Source organism: Chelonia mydas, chromosome 7 (genome assembly GCF_015237465.2).
Source record: "Chelonia mydas isolate rCheMyd1 chromosome 7, rCheMyd1.pri.v2, whole genome shotgun sequence".
In the NCBI taxonomy this organism is placed as follows: Eukaryota; Metazoa; Chordata; order Testudines; family Cheloniidae; genus Chelonia; species Chelonia mydas.
In genome coordinates this window covers 38,866,153-38,883,781 of record NC_057853.1, presented here as the reverse complement: position 1 = coordinate 38,883,781, position 17,629 = coordinate 38,866,153, and the positions used below count along the sequence as shown (strand labels likewise).

At 42.7% G+C, this 17,629-nt stretch overlaps 1 protein-coding gene across 6 annotated transcripts in view; it reads left to right on the top strand.

Annotated features, from left to right (window-relative positions):
* SLC6A1 (solute carrier family 6 member 1) overlaps nucleotides 1-17,629 on the top strand; it is a 130,540-nt gene that overhangs the window by 10,758 nt on the left and 102,153 nt on the right. The window contains exon 1 of one of the 6 annotated variants that reach the window (XM_037905443.2): nucleotides 15,050-15,276. The exons of 1 other annotated variant lie outside the window; for it this stretch is intronic. The gene's annotated coding sequence lies outside the window, so the exon portion shown is untranslated. Of the gene's footprint in view, nucleotides 1-15,049; nucleotides 15,277-17,629 lie in introns of those variants that run through there. 4 more of the 6 variants (XM_037905442.2, XM_043551359.1, XM_037905444.2 and 1 more) reach the window with 4 other exon arrangements.

Genomic DNA, 17,629 nt, shown 5'->3' with positions numbered 1-17,629 from the left:
CCTAATATTCAAGGTCAGTGTAAACCCTGAATTCTGAGTTTTTTATACCTTCCAAAACTTTTTTTTGTATTAACTGTTACAGTTCTGGATATTCTTACTTTATGCATCCGATGAAGTGCGCTGTAGCTCACGAAAGCTTATGCTCAAATAAATTGGTTAGTCTCTAAGGTGCCACGAGTACTCCTTTTCTTTTTGCGAATACAGACTAACATGGCTGTTACTCTGAAACAATTCATTGAAAGAAGATCTCCTGCCCTCCTTCCTCTGGCAGTGATGTTTGTGTTCTTGATGTCTGACATCCAGAGGAAAACCTGACATGGAAGATGGTTACACATCAGGCATATACTGGTTATTGGTATGGAAAGCTACAAAATATTTAGGGCTCAATTGCATAGGGCAGAAGCACTCATATTCAGAGATGTACTTTTCTCTGACTGAGTGAAATTCATTCCTTCTCTGAAGGGCAGAACAAAGCTTATGCATCACTTACATCCCATTTAAATTCATTTGAGAGCTTATGTGAGATTTAAGTGTGCTAGGTATCTGCGCAAGGGTAAATTTCACACTGTGTGAATGTGGGACTCTTACTGATGCTAATGGTTATGCACTGAATTCATATAGACTCACATATACTCATATAGATTCAAAACAGCAAGACATAAATGGGTTTTATTCAATTAAACAGTATAAGAATCTTGGTAAATTGAGGAAGTGGATTTTTCAGCAGATCTGCCATTAACATGATCCAATAACACCCAAGAGCACAATGATCAATGAACCAAAACCAGCTTCTCCCGGGGTTTTTTTCCAAGCTATTAGAAAGTGAAATAATCAATTACAAAGCTGACCTTTTGAAAAAGGGAAATAGGAGAATTTGCAATACAGTTGAATGAAGTACAGTACATGGGTCTGAAGGAGTGTGCTACCCCTTTAATGGACTGACTGGTGCTTACAAGCTAGACAGCCTGAGGTAATCAAGGGTAATCAACCCCGTCCCTGTCCTCGGGCTATTTAAATAGGAACAAGCTCTTGTGCAAGAGAGGAGACTAGTAGCCATGCAGGCTGTAAGGGGGTGGTGAGCCTTCTGATGCTAGGAGATTAGCTTGAGGAGACAGTGTTGCTAACTCTCATTATTTTGTCATGAGTCTCATGATAATTATTGTTAAGGCCCCAGCTCCTGAAGTCAAGTGGAGATGTGATGATTTCAGCTTTCATTCCTGAAGAAAAGGTAAGTTTCTAGCCCTTGTGACTGTAGAGAAAGCTTCAAAATGTGACCCCAGTGCACCCTACCGGTTCAAAAAATAGAAAGGAAATAAAAAAACACCAAACCTGTTATTTGTACATAATCTCATCATTTTAAAGCCAGTCACATGATTTTTGAACACTTGGGGTTGGCAATGCCGAGGAGATTGGAATCTTTGATTTCAGCCCTCTCTAAGTTTGGAAGCTCTGAACCAGGATCCTGAGGTAAGGGCCTTATGAACTGCATAACAAATGCACCTTCTCTGAGACCTTGTTAAAGGGACCTGCTATTAGGTTTATTTTGACTTCCCTTCACAGATCCTTCAAACTGAACTTACTGATACCCCAGTTGGGGAGAGGGGTGGAAGCCATGGTAGGACACACCTATAGTGCCACCACTGGGCTGCAAGGAGTGGGGATGGGAGTGGAACATGCCTTTCACAATGGGCCAAATGAAATTCTGGGGTAAGTCCACTTCAGTCAATGGAGGTATACTCTGTGGAGCAGATAACAGCCCATCCTGTGTGTCTAGGAAGCAGAGTAAAGCAAAAGGTGCCCCCTATTATTCCTTTTGTACTGACCATCCAGAAGGTGAATAGCAGTATGGAGAGGGAATGGCTTTTGGGGAGCTGCTACACCCCTCCCTGTGCAGGTGGACAGGGACTGCAGGTGAAGGATTCATAGATTCATAGATATTTAGGTCAGAAGGGACCATTATGATCATCTAGTCTGACCTCCTGCACAACGCAGGCCACAGAATTTCACCCACCACTCCCACAAAAAAACCTCACACCTATATCTGTGCTATTGAAGTCCTCAAATTGTAGTTCAAAGACCTCAAGGAGCAGAGAATCCTCCAGCAAGTGATCCGTGCCCCATGCTACAGAGGAAGGCGAAAAACCCCCAGGGCCTCTTCCAATCTGCCCTGGAGGAAAATTCCTTCCCGACCCCAAATATGGCGATCAGCTAAACCCTGAGCATATGGGCAAGATTCATCAGCCAGATATTACAGAAAATTCTTTCCCGGGTAACTTGGATCTTACCCCATCTAAAACCCATCACAGGCCATTGGGCCTATTTACCATGATATTTAATTACCAAAGCCATGTTATCCCATCATACCATCTCCTCCATAAACTTATCAAGTTTAATCTTAAAGCAAGATAGATCTTTTGCCCCCACTACTTCCCTCGGAAGGCTATTCCAAAACTTCACTCTTCTGATGGTTAGAAACCTTCGTCTAATTTCTAATCTAAATTTCCTAGTGGCCAGTTTATATCCATTTGTTCTTGTGTCCACATTGGTACTGAGTTTAAATAATTCCTCTCCCTCTCTGGTATTTATCCCTCTGATATATTTATAGAGAGCAATCATATCTCCCCTCAACCTTCTTTTAGTTAGGCTAAACAAGCCAAGCTCCCTGAGTCTCCTTTCATAAGACAAGTTTTCCATTCCTCGGATCATCCTAGTAGCCCTTCTCTGTACCTGTTCCAGTTTGAATTCATCCTTCTTAAACATGGGAGACCAGAACTGCACACAGTACTCCAGGTGAGGTCTCACCAGTGCCTTATATAACGGTACTAAGACCTCCTTATCCCTACTGGAAATACCTCTCCTGATGCATCCCAAGACGACATTAGCTTTTTTCACAGCCATATCACATTGGCAGCTCATAGTCATCCTATGATCAACCAATACTCCAAGGTCCTTTTCCTCCTCCGTTACTTCTAGTTGATGCGTCCCTAGCTTATAACTAAAATTCTTGTTATTAATCCCTAAATGCATGACCTTACACTTCTCACTATTAAATTTCATCCTATTCCTATTACTCCAGTTTACAAGGTCATCCAGATCCTCCTGTAGGGTATCCCTATCCTTCTCTAAATTAGCAATACCTCCCAGTTTTGTATCATCTGCAAACTTTATTAGCACACTCCCACTTTTTGTGCCCAGGTCAGTAATAAAAAGATTAAATAAGATTGGTCCCAAAACCGATCCCTGAGGAACTCCACTGGTAACCTCCCTCCAACTTGACAGTTCACCTTTCAGTAGGACCCGTTGTAGTCTCCCCTTTAACCAATTCCCTATCCACCTTTCAATTTTCCTATTGATGCCCATCTTATCCAATTTAACTAATAATTCCCCATGTGGCACCGTATCAAACGCCTTACTAAAATCTAAGTAAATTAGATCCACTGCGTTTCCTTTATCTAAAAAATCTGTTACTTTCTCAAAGAAGGAGATCAGGTTGGTTTGGCACGATCTACCTTTTGTAAAACCATGTTGTATTTTGTCCCATTTACCATTGACTTCAATGACCTTAACTACCTTCTCCTTCAAAATTTTTTCCAAGACCTTGCATACTACAGATGTCAAACTAACAGGCCTATAATTACTTGGATCACTTTTTTTCCCTTTCTTAAAAATAGGAACTATGTTAGCAATTCTCCAATCATACGGTACAACCCCTGAGTTTACAGATTCATTAAAAATTCTTGCTAATGGGCTTGCAATTTCTTGTGCCAATTCCTTTAATATTCTTGGATGAAGATTATCTGGGCCCCCCGATTTAGTCCCATTAAGCTGTTTGAGTTTCGCTTCTACCTCAGATATGGTGATGTCTACCTCCATATCCTCATTCCCATTTATCATGCTACCATTATCCCTAAGATCCTCTTTAGTCTTATTAAAGACTGAGGCAAAGTATTTGTTTAGATATTGGGCCATGCCTAGATTATCCTTGACCTCCACTCCATCCTCAGTTTTTAGCGGTCCCACTTCCTCTTTCTTTGTTTTCTTCCTATTTATATGACTATAGAACCTTTTACTATTGGTTTTAATTCCCTTTGCAAGGTCCAACTCTACTTGACTTTTAGCCTGTCTCACTTTATCCCTACATATTCTGACCTCAATAAGGTAGCTTGCCTTACTGATCCCTCCCTTCTTCCACTCCCTATATGCTTTCTGCTTTTTCTTAATTACCTCTCTAAGATGCTTGCTCATCCAGCTTGGTCTACAACTCCTGCCTATGAATTTTTTCCCCTTTCTTGGGATGCAGGCTTCCGATAGCTTCTGCAGCTTTAATTTAAAATAATCCCAGGCCTGCTCTACCTTTAAACCCATAAATTCTTCAGTCCAATCCACTTCCCTAACTAATTTCCTTAATTTTTGAAAGTCAGCCCTTTTGAAATCAAAAACCCTAGTCGCAGATTTATTTTTGTTAATCCTTCCATTCAGTTTGAACTGAATTAGCTCATGATCACTTGAGCCAAGATTATCCCCTACAACCATTTCCTCTATGAGGTCCTCATTACTCACCAAGACCAAATCTAAAATGGCATCCCCTCTAGTCGGTTCAGCAACTACTTGCTGAAGGAATCCATCAGCTATCGCATCTAGGAAAATCTGAGCCCTATTATTATTACTAGCACTCGTCCTCCAGTCTATATCTGGGAAGTTAAAGTCTCCCATGATCACACAGTTTCCATTAGTATTTACTTTATTAAAAACATTAAAAAGGGCTCTATCCATATCCAAATTAGATAGGAGTGGGGAATGGGTGGACCCTTGTCTCTGTGCCAGCCAGTACATCTATCTGGGGGCTTTATACTGCTCCCTGTCACTGTAGGATCTGAGTGCCTTCTCTGTGACATCTGTGTAGTTATGCTGGGGGATGTATGTCCCACTATGTATATGGCTGGCAGAGGGTACACCCCCTTTGGAATGGGGGAACCTTTGAGTCACATTCTGTTACTGATCTTCGGGAAGAGTGGAAGCACTACACACTGTTCCACAAAGCCGCAGTTGACCCTGTGGTGAATTTGGCACTGGGTTTTTACATAGTGATTGTAAATGGTAATATTTGCTTTTGACAATAATTTCTTTATCCAGTTCTTATGGATTGATTTTCCCTATCCGCAAAGGTCTGTTTTTGTGGTAAGCACATCTGGATGGTTTTCACCAGAGTGGAGTTGGGAAAGGGATCGTCTGCTTTGAGAACCTATTTTGATGACAGACAGGAAATAGACAAACTGCTAATTTTAGCTTTGCCATCATGTTCCTAGCCAGTGCGCTTGACAGAGCAGTCTCTTGCTGCTTCCTCAGCATGCAAATCTCTTAATAGTCCCTGGATACTCTCTAGTCGCCATTGTTTGAGACTCTGATCTCACGATGATGATATTCTTGCATCTCTTCTTGTCTCTGCTATAGTTAGCATTGCTCATACATTTCTATATACAATAATTTCTCTTTCCCTTCCACATATTAAAGTCAAATAGCTCTCCTTAAGGGAGAGCCAAGACTGTTGTGAGTTATTTTTTAAAACTCTAGCCAACTCTCTCTTTCTGGGATGTGAAAATGTAATGAAACATTATGAATGCACTTTTATGCTATAGAAATGCAAAAAGAGCTATTGTGATAATCATTAGATTATTTGTTATAATCTATTAAGGCCGAATGCTGGCTCCAGTAGCATCCATCATTGTTGGGCTCCAATGCAATTATCATTAGGGACCTGATCCAAAGCCCACTGAAGTTGGTGGGTGGCTTTCTATTGACTTCAGTGGGATTTGCTCAGGCCCCAAATATTTGTTAATCTATTCAAACCAAACCTGGGTTCCAGTAGTGTCCACCAAAGCTAGGCTTCACAGCACAGGTGGTCCAAATGAGGAACTTTCAGGAGGAACTTAGGGCTGCAGTAATCCTCAAAACTCCAGTGGGTTCAAAGGGAGGGGAGGTTCATCCAGCTGTCCTCCAAATTAGCACTCTTCCTGCCCTGTTCCCATACTCGTATGTACTGTGTCCCTTACAAATTCAGCCTATGGTGTAGAGTGGGGAAAAGAGGTCAAATAATATAAAGTGCTGCTGAGATGAAGCTGGTCGGTCATCACATCATGATTTATGCTTTAAGAATCCTCTGACCAAAGTCTAATTTCAGTTCAATCTCTATTCAGTTACTGAGCCAGTAATGTACTGCAACCACCTTTGGCACCAATTGAATGAGTAATGGGGATAGGGGCCGCTGGGTATCTTTCCAGCTTTCCCATTTTGTGCTTGAATAAAATAAGGCCTAGGAAACACCACATTAAATTATAACTTCTCAATATTTCCAAGTCAAAAACCAAGTTTAACTGATGTAAAGATTTCTTTACAGTGTGACCCTGTGTCACTGTGCTTCAGAGGGGGAAAGACAATAGCTACAAGGGTGACCCATATTCATGCTGTTTTTAATCACAAGATAATTAAAAACAAATTACTTATAATAGTGTCTTTCATCCCAAGGGTTCGAAAAGCTCTTTACAAAAAGTTGGCCAAATGTTGCTCTTAATTATATTCATACAATCATGTTCAAATCTGTGTCTCCTTTCTTCAGTCACTGAAATGCAGACACCTCTGGGGAGGAACACAGCAGCTGCTTATCAAAACAGAATAAACTATGCAGCAAGGTAGGGCAGCAGGTGATGAAAAATGCCAAATCCAGTAGAAATGATGGGATATGTAGACAGGTGGAATACTATAACCCACATTGGGCAGGAGGACATGAGATAGAACCCCCATGCTTGGGAAAAGAATTGCCATGGGATTTTGAATGAATGCAGGTGGTCAGGATCTTGACTTAGCTGGCACACCTCCCCTCAGCCTGGGGTAGGGATTCAGGACCACCTGTTGAATTATTAGCACCACATAGTGTAGCACCTGTTTTCATAGCTTCTGTCCTAGTACTGACCAGATTTAATTCTGCTGAGCTGAGATCTATTGAGGTATAGTCCATATTGTTGTGGCTCAAAGCCTTGACATGCAACTATGTTGTTGGAAACCATGGCTAGTTGTTTCTAGAAATACAGCCACAGAGGCCTGATCCAAATATTCAGTTGTTTATGGAAGCATGATTCCCATCTGTTTGTCAAAGGAGTTAGTTTTCTGTTTCCAGCAGTTTATTTTGTGTCAAACTGCATGCTGGCGCTGTTTGCACAGTTCACAATTAGGGGAAACAGATTGTTGCTTTGATCATTCGATCATGTTGTGTAGAGAACTGTTAAAAATGTAATGCTGTAGCTTGTAGTGTTTAACAGTATTAAAAGTGGTGTGTTGGCTGCTATCAAATCCCTTGATGCCACTGTATTCACAAGTACTAGTTTGCTTTGTACTTAACAAAACAACTGTTTTTTTCCTTTAGGCCTACAGCTAACAGCTTCCAGTTTAAACCGATTTTCAGCTTCCACAATGGAACTGTCACAGATCTTGAGAGTATCAGTAGTGTTGGTGCAAAGAGCATTCTAACATATTTCCCTCTTTGTATTGCTTAGTGCCCAGGAACATTTTACGTTAAATGCACATTACTGCATACTCTGTTTAAATGAACAGAGTGAAAATAAATCCCTGGGGAGTGAAGACTGAGTCTTATCCATATCCAAATCGCCCTTGTCCCACAGGGAAAAGGAGGTTAGCCATCATCTTGGCATCATCCAGGGACAGGAGTGGGTGAGATCTGTGTGGTTCCCTCTCTGGGATCAGTGCAGAAAAGTTCATGCAGCTTCCTGTCATATTAGCTTTTTTCATGCCTCCTACCCTACCCTGGGAAATCCATCCTAACTCTCCTGCTTATATGGAGATTCTGGATCAGCAACCAGATGGAAAGTTCCTGGCAATGCAGTTCCAATAGAGCTGTTCTACTAAGGAGCTGGAGTAGGGAACCAGTGCAAAGACCCTGTGCCTCCAGCAGATCCTGTGAGAGCTATGGTTTCTGGGACGGAACCATCAGGTCTTCTGCATGAGGATGAACCCTGCTGCATTCCTACATCATTCAGGAAAGCTCAGCAAGGAGATAAAAACTCAGTTTTCCTCCCACATAACTCTTGGGTGTTTCAATGGGTGAGGACTATCTTCTCCCTGGATGATTGCTGTGAGCTCTCTTTTTTTTTTTTGCAACCCTATGTAACATACTTATTTCTTGTTTTGCTGCAATATAATTTCTTTCAAGGTCTCTAAGTAAGAGTTTTCATTATCTGCCAGAGGAAGGGAAAGGATTTGAACATGTATCTCCCACACCCTTCATGGCAGTGCTCTCGCTACTGAACTATGGAATATTCTGATGTGGGGCTCCCTCACTCTCTCCTGTTGAATCTGTTCTAGGCAGAGGGGAGAATTGAACCTGTCTCTCCTATATTCCAGGTGAGTGCTCCTATCTCTGGGCTAAAAGTTTTATAGGGTGGTTGCCACTGCCATCTCTTCCTCCTCCAGCCATTTTGTGTAGTGTGAGGCTGGCACCTGACCCATTCATAGAATATCAGGGTTAGAAGGAACCTCAGGAGGTCATCTAGTCCAACCCCCTGCTCAAAGCAGGACCAATCCCCAACTAAATCGTCCCAGCCAGGGCTTTGTCAAGCCTGGCCTTAAAAATCTCAAAGGAAGGAGATTCCACCACCTCCCTAGGTAACGCATTCCAGTGCTTCACCATCCTTCTAGTGAAAAAGTTTTTCCTAATATCCAACCTAAACCTCCCCCACTGCAACTTGAGACGATTACTCCTCGTTCTGTCATCTGCTACCACTGAACAGTCTAGATCCATCCTTTTTGGAATCCCCTTTCAGGGAGTTGAAAGCAGCTATCAAATCCCCCCTCATTCTTCTCTTCTGCAGACTAAACAGTCCCAGTTCCCTCAGCCTCTCCTCATAAGTCATGTGTTCCAGTTCCCTAATAATTTTTTTTTGCCCCCCCTGGACACTTTCCAATTTTTCCACAACCTTCTTGTAGCCTGGGGCCCAAAATTGGACACAGTACTCTAGATGAGGCCTCACCAATGTCGAACAGAGGAGAACGATCACGTCCCTCAATCTGCTGGCAATGCCCCTACTTATACATCCCAAAATGCCGTTAGCCTTCTTGGCAACAAGGGCACACTGTTGACTCATATCCATCTTCTTGTCCACTGTAACCCCTAGGTCCTTTTCTGCAGAACTGCTGCCTAGCCATTCAGTTCCCAGCCTGTAGAGGTGCATGGGATTCTTCCGTCTTAAGTGCAGGACTCTGCACTTGTCTTTGTTGAACCTCATCAGATTTCTTTTGGCCCAGTCCTCTAATTGTCAAGGTCCCTCTGTATCCTATCCCTACCCTCCAGCATATCTACCACTCCTCCAAGTTTAATGTCCTATGAAAACTTGCTGAGGGTGCAGTCCATACCATCCTCCAGATCATTAATGAGATCAGTCCCACAAGACACTGCCTAGGTGCCTAAGTTGGCTGACTCCACATAATGGGTTCCTGTTCATGGCTTGCTAAGTAACACCAGGTGCCTCCCTGCCTATCTCTGTGAGAGGGGAGGGACTTAACACACACTCTTCTTGTCAGCATCTCCCACTGGTTAGCTTAGATGGCTCCCTGCCTAGCATGCTGGCTTTGTGGCTCGCATTCTAAATCACCTGTCTCTCCCTATTCATTGTATAGTGAGCCTTGGTGCCTAACTCAGGCTTTGTGGATCACAGTGTTTCTGTGATTTTTTTTAAGTGTCCTAAAAGTTAGGAGCTATGACACTTTGTTTCAATGCCTATGTCCTTTGTGGGTCCAGGCCATAGTCCCTAGTAAGGACAGCTGTAAAACCCTGGTATAAAGCAGTGAATTTGTAAGCCAAGGAAGGCCAGGACTGAAAGGAGGCAGTCCCAGAAGGAGGACTGTGAAACTCTGGTCTAAAGGGGTGAACTTGCTATCAGGGAAGGCAGGACTGGAACTACATAGTCCCAGGAAGAAGGGCTGTTTAACTTGAATTTACAGCTGAGTGAAAGGGGGCTCACTCTGGGAGCTTAACTGTTGAATAAATTCTCTCTCCACTGAGGGACAATATTTTATTAGACTTTTGCTGTGAGTAGACTCTTTCCAGGAACCTCAGAGAAACTGAGGGAGAGTGCCTGCAGCACCATCCTGGGTCATGAGGGGTGGTGGTGGAGACATTTACACTGTTATAGCCACCTTTGTGCCTTGCATATTCTGAAGGTTTCTGCAGGGGATCTGCTGAGAATAACTAGAATTCAGCTATTGGCTGTTAAAACTGTTCAAGGAGTAAAGGACCACTCAGCTTGAGTAAGATTATCAGAATATGCTCCCAAATTAATAAAAAAAAACAAAGTCAACCAGAATAGCTTGAATTCAGCCTAGAACCACACAAGGCAATTGGGCTAGCCATGGAGTAAGGTTCTGATCCATGGAAGAATCTGACCCTATATGCCCCTGAAGTAACAAATATGTCAACAAACCAGTGTTGTTAGTTCCCTGGTATAATAAGTAGAGGAAGTAGACATCAACTAAAATATTAATATCATCTGAGACCACCTAGAAAGGAAGACAGCCTATTAGAGAATAGCAGGACAATCCGATTATTACTCACAACATGAACACCCACAATTAATTGGCAACAATATTAAACATTCAGTTAACATAGTTACTAGATCAAAACTCATAAGCAAGTCACTGATGATTCTGAGCAATCTGTCAGCCCATGCATAACTACTTGTGTATCATAATAACTAGGCAATTTTATGAGAGCCCCTCTATCTACGTTCCCTAGTCTTGAACATCAGTGTTTACATTGCTGTTTGAACATGTTTTAAACACTGATTCTCCAAAAGTCTTGAGAGTCTACGGAGAGGGGGAAAAAAAAACGTTTAGAAGATAGATTATGGCCAGATGGTTCACAAATGCTGGGTGGATTTGTTGCCCAGGGATAGGACAAACAATAGCCTATCAATCCACCCACCTATGCCTTCTGCTTTGGGGAATCCATTAAGGAACAAGAATATAGGAAAAAGGCATGCAGTCTTCCTTTTACTGACAAATCTACAATAATGCAATGGATATTAGTTTCTCTTCAGTTGTTACAGATTGTATATCACTGATTCATGTTAGAAGGCACTGTGAACATTGTTTGACCTTCAGAACATTGCAATGATGCCCTGAGCATCAGCATATAACATATGGGACTTACTCTTCCACTGCAATGGGAATTACTTTAATCCCTCAGGAGGGGAATAGGGCCCTACATGCCATCTAATTACAGCCCAAGCAATCCCCTCCTGTGTTGTGGAGAAAGATGGAGAAGCTCTGTAGTGAAGAAACACTGTTGTAGAGCTCAAACACTAACCCTCTTAAGAGAGCTTCACATAGCCTAGTAGAAAGGAGGACCAGGGATGACTGCTAGAAACAAAGGTCTCAATTTTGAATGTTAACAGTTTAGACAGAGCAATGTTGAAGGTATTACTCTTGACATACAAAAGGCTCCTCCAGACAGCAGCCAACCACTGTTCCACTGAGGCTAGCTTGAGCATGCCATCTTCGTGTCTTTCTTTTGGATAGGCTGTAATAAGATCAAGGGATATTTCACTTTTGAGACTGAAGGGTGCTGAGTGGTGGTAAGAATTCATGTGGGCTGAATCTCCCACGAACTCCTATAAAAGGAGAGATCTGCTCTGGAAAAACTGAATTAAATGTTCTGGACCACAATCTCTTCTGGTGTAAACAGGCATTTCTCCACTGGCTTCAATGCAGTTGCACCAATTTACACGAGCAGAGAATTTGGCCTTTGTGTCTCCTTAAAGGACCCATAGAGGGAAGCAGTTGCTGGCTGATATGCCCAAAGGTATCTAAAGTCTTAATGGTTTGAGACCTGTCTACCTTGTAGGTCTAATCAGCCCTCTGAATTGCTATTGGAATCCAATAGATATGGACAAAAAACATTTTGCGAAGACACCACCTCCAGATCAAATTTCTTTTACTTCCCCCACCTTCCTCCAGTAAATGTACTGAGAAGGCTGTGGAATGTAAACATATAAAAATGGAGACTAATTCACTATTCTTCTAAGGTAAGAAGCAGTTGACTCCACATCAATCAATGGCCTAAATTAGCAATAATAATCCAATCTTGCGGCTATATGGTCTTGAAGAGCCGAGCTAATGTATGGATACATTTGCTGTCCTTTCCAGCAAATGTCAAGGAAGTTCATGACTAGAACTGACATGCATGAATGTCTTCCTCTTTAGAAGTCCTTCTAAAGCATATTAACATTATTTTTTCCCAGTAGCATCCATAACAAGTTAGGTGTATGATGGTTGTGCCAAGAGGACACAGTCAGGATCAGGGATCCAGTGTGTAAGCCCAGTAAAAGAAGGTTGCTGCCCTGGACAGGCTAAATACTTTACAAACACAGTATCTGCCATACTTTTTTTGGGGGGGGTAGTAAAACTACTTGCTCAAGAAAACTAAAAATTCATTTTATGTCACTGTAGAAATGTGTATGGGGAGGGGAAGAGGGATTAGGGCCATATACTGAAGCCCTTACTCAGTACTTATTCATGCAAAACTCCCATGGTCTTATCATTCAGTATTCTGTCCTCCGATAATTGCAGGTGATACTTTCTGAAATCAATAGGAATTACTCATACATACTTCAAGGCAGATTTTGGCCCACTGTAAGAACTTTAGTGTATATGGCCCCATGGTTGGTAGTATCTCCATCACTGCATTTTGACTAGTTTCCCAAACCTTCATCTCTCTCTTGACAGGTTGCAACACAAGAAGCATTCAGCACCAGTGATTAAAGGTATTGAAAGAGGCTACCATGTTAGTAACTTCTTCCAGCACTACGGCATTAATCTGGTATGCTATTTACCCTACATTTTCTTAGCGCTGAATTCAGAGGATCAGAAAATACCATCATATAGTAAATGGTGAGTAAACACCTCTATGATGTTTAGACACACACTTCAATTGCTTGCTTGCTTCTTTTTGAAGGATCAGCAGAATAGAGAAATCATGGTTGAGGTACTCATTAAAATGTGCCTATTTTGGCAGCTTGGTCAAAAACAAAGCTGACACAGCTGCAGAAAGAAAGCAGCTTTCCCAAAGATTAGCAAAAGTAGGACCCTATCTGAAATAACACAAACTGACTTATCTTGGAAAAACCCCTGGAAGATGTCCTCCATTTCTCTTGCTGAAATCCTGTTACTAGTTGTCACATCTTCCACTCATTTCAAATAGACCCTTCGGGAGTCAACACATTTTTTTTTCTAGATGTCACTTCTCACAAATAGCTATAGTCTAACTGCAGTTTGTGAAATTCAGTTACATAGCAGAACATTTTGGCTTTTAACTCAGACATTTCTGACAAGGAAGAATGTGTTTTTGATACTATCAGGTACTACATCAGTGACTTACCACCACTTTATGCATTTATACATGCCTTATAAATAGAGCTGGTTAGGAATTTTTCAGTAAAACGTTTTATCATTGGGAAATGCTGATTTGTTGAAACTGAAACTTTTTGTGAAAACTGTCAGCATCAATGAATTTTTCAACTCCAAAAAAGGTTGGAAAGAATATTTTTTTAAATTGTGGAGAGGTCTTGTTTTGATATTTTTAAATGAAAAATTTTGGTTGTGGGGTTTGGACCAACTTTTCATTTAGAAATTTAAGCTAACTAGTAAAAAAAACAAACAAACAAAAAATGTTTCAATTGATCAAAACGACTTTAATGAATCACAATTTTTAAAAAAATTTTATAAGAATTCATCTTTTTGTCCTAATGCAGGATGGGGAAAAAATTTGAAATTAGGAAATTTTCATGAGCTGGAAAAACTGTGTGAAGGCCTTCGGCAGGGGGACTGCAGAGCATGAATAACAGGCAGGGGGTTTGGGGGTTTGTGGCTTTTTTTTTTTTTTTTTAATTCTCAGTACAAAGTAAACATTAGTTATAACTATACAGATGCCATGAAAAATATGACAGGTTTCAGAGTAGCAGCTGTGTTAGTCTGTATTCGCAAAAAGAAAAGGAGTACTTGTGGCACCTTAGAGACTAACAAATTTATTTGAGCATAAGCTTTCGTGAGCTACAGCTCACTTCATCGGATGTATGCCGTGGAAAATACAGTGTGGAGATTTATATACATAGAGAACATGAAACAATGGGTGACCATACACACTGTAAGGCGAGTGATCACTTAAGGTGAGCTACTACCACCAGGAGAGCAGGGGGACCTTCTGTAGTGACAATCAAGGTGGGCCATTTCCAGCAGTTGACAAAAAAGTCTGAGGAACAGTGGGGGGTGGAGGGGGGAATAAACATAAAAATATGATTGCTCTGGGCTTGTTGGCACCACAGGAGGGGGTCAGAGGTAGCTGTGCTCCAGACCCTTCCAGCGAGCTAGACCTGGATCCCGCCACCAGCTAGAACCCCCTCAGTCTACCAGCCACCTCTCCAGGGCTGCTCTTGCCTGGGAAGAGTCTGCTGTGGAGACAGCAAATCTCCATACTGCCCATGGTCTCTCCTGGTGGAAAGGGGGACATCTCTCAAACCATAGCAGAACCTTTTCCCCTGTGCCCAGTCTAGCCTACAGTCCTCGCCCACCGGCCTCTCCTCCACTTGGCCCGTCACCTCCTCAGTGCGTTTGGGGGGATGGGGGCACTCCCCCCCGCCCCCTGAGCTGCTCATTTACCCCGCTCCCACAATCACCCTCAGCGCCTGCCCCCACACAAGCAGCTTCGCTGCCCCCGCTTTGCTGCTGTCTCTCATCTGCACCTGCTGAATCTCCTTCTCACCCCGCCCAGCGCCCCCCCCCCGTTTCCCCATCTCCCTCTCCCCACAGCGCCGCTGCCCCTGCGCCGGGGCCTGCTGCCCCGGGGCACGCGTGCCTGGTGCGGGGTCCCTGCGAGGCCGGGCCGGGGGCTGTCCTAGCGACCCGCCCCCCGGTTCTCGGAAGGGGGCCAAGCTCCGGCCCGGCGGCGCGGGGCCCCCGGGCGAGGTGACGGGGGCCGGCCCCCCGCACCCAGGTGCAGGACCCAGGCGGTGGGGGCGGGGCCGCTCGGCCCGGCTCCCCTCCTCCGGGTGGGCTCGCGCGTGCTGCGCGGGGAGGGCGAGCCAGAGCCCGGAGTGTGCAGCCGGCGCCGAGCTTTCCATGAACAGTCCTGTCGGGCAGGGCGAGCAGCGCGGGCGGGCTCCGGCACATCCGCCAGCAGCGGCGGCCGCGGCAGCAGCCTCCTCGGGAGCCCGGCAGGTAGGTGCGTGCGGTCCCGCAGCAGCTGCCCCACCGAGAGCTGCTGCTTGGCGCTTTCTCCGCGCCCAGCCGTCCCGGGGTGCTTGGCTGGCGCCGGGGGCGGGTGGACGGAGAAGCGTCGGGATTTGGGGTGTTGGTTGGGTCGGTTACACTCACGGGTCTCTCCGGTGACGACAAACCCCCAGCGAGCCCGTTACTGGCACTTTGTAATGCACGGGGACCCGGCGGTCCTGCCCCGAGAACAGCCTCTACCTGTGGCATCTACCTGTCCTGCTCATGCCTCTCGCTTGAACCTGCTCTCAGGCCAGCTCTGTGTCAGCGAGGCTGGAGCGAGATCTCTATGTCTGTGCCACTTGCCTGAAGTTTCTTTACACCCTGTGGTACCTTGTGGGGCGTATGATGTCTTGGGAATGATCTTTGTTTGCTTGTGCAGTTCTGAAAATGCAGAATTTTTGAAAACACATCCAGTGTTTCTAGCATGTAACGGGTGAGATGTTTCTAAAAGTTTGGTTCACAAGCTATTTTAATGCTTTGTGAGATGTGCAAAAAAATGGCTTTGCTTAAAATTTAGGATTTTCTACAGGGTGAACTAAATATCAAGCTCAGTTTCTATTCCCATCTATAAATAACACTTATAATGTAACTGCAGGTAGCTACATCTTAGAGAGAGAGGGGCTTATATCCAACAATATCAAATTGTGGACAGTTGCAAAAAGGGAATCTAAGACTCTTGGCTAGTATAAAAAGGCAACTAAGGTGGAATTGAAACTGTGATCCTGTTAGTAGCTATAATCTTAGATTTCATTATATCAAATCTTAGGGGACTATTCCCTCATTTAAAAGATCAGGTTATAGATTTAGAGTTAATAACTACCTTTGCTGCACATGCATAAATTATGTATTATATGTATGTAAAGCAACCACCAAACACCTGTTAAGAATGCTGCATGTCAGCCTATCACATAGATTTGTCTTCTTGCTGAGCTATTTGCTGAACATTTCCTATTTTCTCCCTATTTGCACCCTGTCATGTTGTTTTCCTCCACAATGTTATCAACAGTGGCACAGAATGCTTGAGATGCTCCTAGATGCCAAGAGCTTTGGTAATGAAGGTCAATGAACAGGAATTTGCCTAATGCCAGTGTAAAGTCATTCCTGTTCCCAATTTTCTCCCCAGAGGGTGACTGCTTGAAGGTGGTTAACCCCAGCCTAACCTGATTTTACCTATACATTTTGGATTGCAGAAGTAATTAGGTACAGGCACTCTTAAGGCCCTAGCAAGAACTGAATCAGTTCTCTCTGTTCCTCATTTTGTTATTCACTGAGCTAAACACTGACTTCTTGTTAACATGAAATCTTTGTTCTATTGAAGTAGACAGGGTGAAGAGAGAAAAAAAGTGTCAACATGAAACAAATAAGTGTTGTTAACTTGAATGACTAAAATATCAGACTCTTACACTAAAGAGCTACTGTTTATATCACTTTTATTTAATGAACATGATAGTTCACCTGTTTACAAAAAAAATAGGCATTGATGGTTCTGATGCTCTTCACCTTTTTATTTTTGTTTGAGTTGTTTTTTTATTGTTTGAGAAAGGATGGTGAGGCCGTATTGGAGACTTAGATAGTGGTGGTTGGAATATTTTTCTCTAAACAATGCATTGGGATGTGACAAATGTTCTATGAAGACACACATTTCAAATGAGATGCTATGGGAATGGTTGACAGAGCAGTCTGCATCTGGATTCTAAAGAGATTGTTAAACAGACACAGTTCACTCTTTTCAAACATTAACACCATCAACTGAAGTTCATGAACATATTGAGTTGAATGAACAATGTGCACAGTGAAAGTGCTGGAAATAAGATTTTGTTTTAAAAAAATACATTTAACATACAAGAAAACATCTAGAGATATATAACTTGTGTATTGTCAGTCCTTTGTTATGTATGAAACAGTTCTTGGACAAAAATAGGTGAACTATGTTCATTTAAAAAAATAAATTAGTCATTGTTTAGAACTTTTTAACAAGCTACAATATTGAACTGTTTTATAAAGAAATCTATTGAACAAAAATGAAGAGCAAAGTTTTTTTCAAGAGTAAGTTGAGCGTTCTTTGGATATTATCTGAATCATTTGTATCTGGAAAACATGCAACCCTCACCCAATGACACTCTAGATATGCTGACATTAAATTTTCCCAGCGTCTTACTAAAAGTATTTTTGCAGAAGATGAAATAACATTTTAAATCAACATGATTGTGCTTCAGTTTTGGTCTGTAATTAAAAAACACACTGATTTGAAAACATAGAGAGAGCTTAGTAACATATTTATAGCTTGTTAATGTGTTTT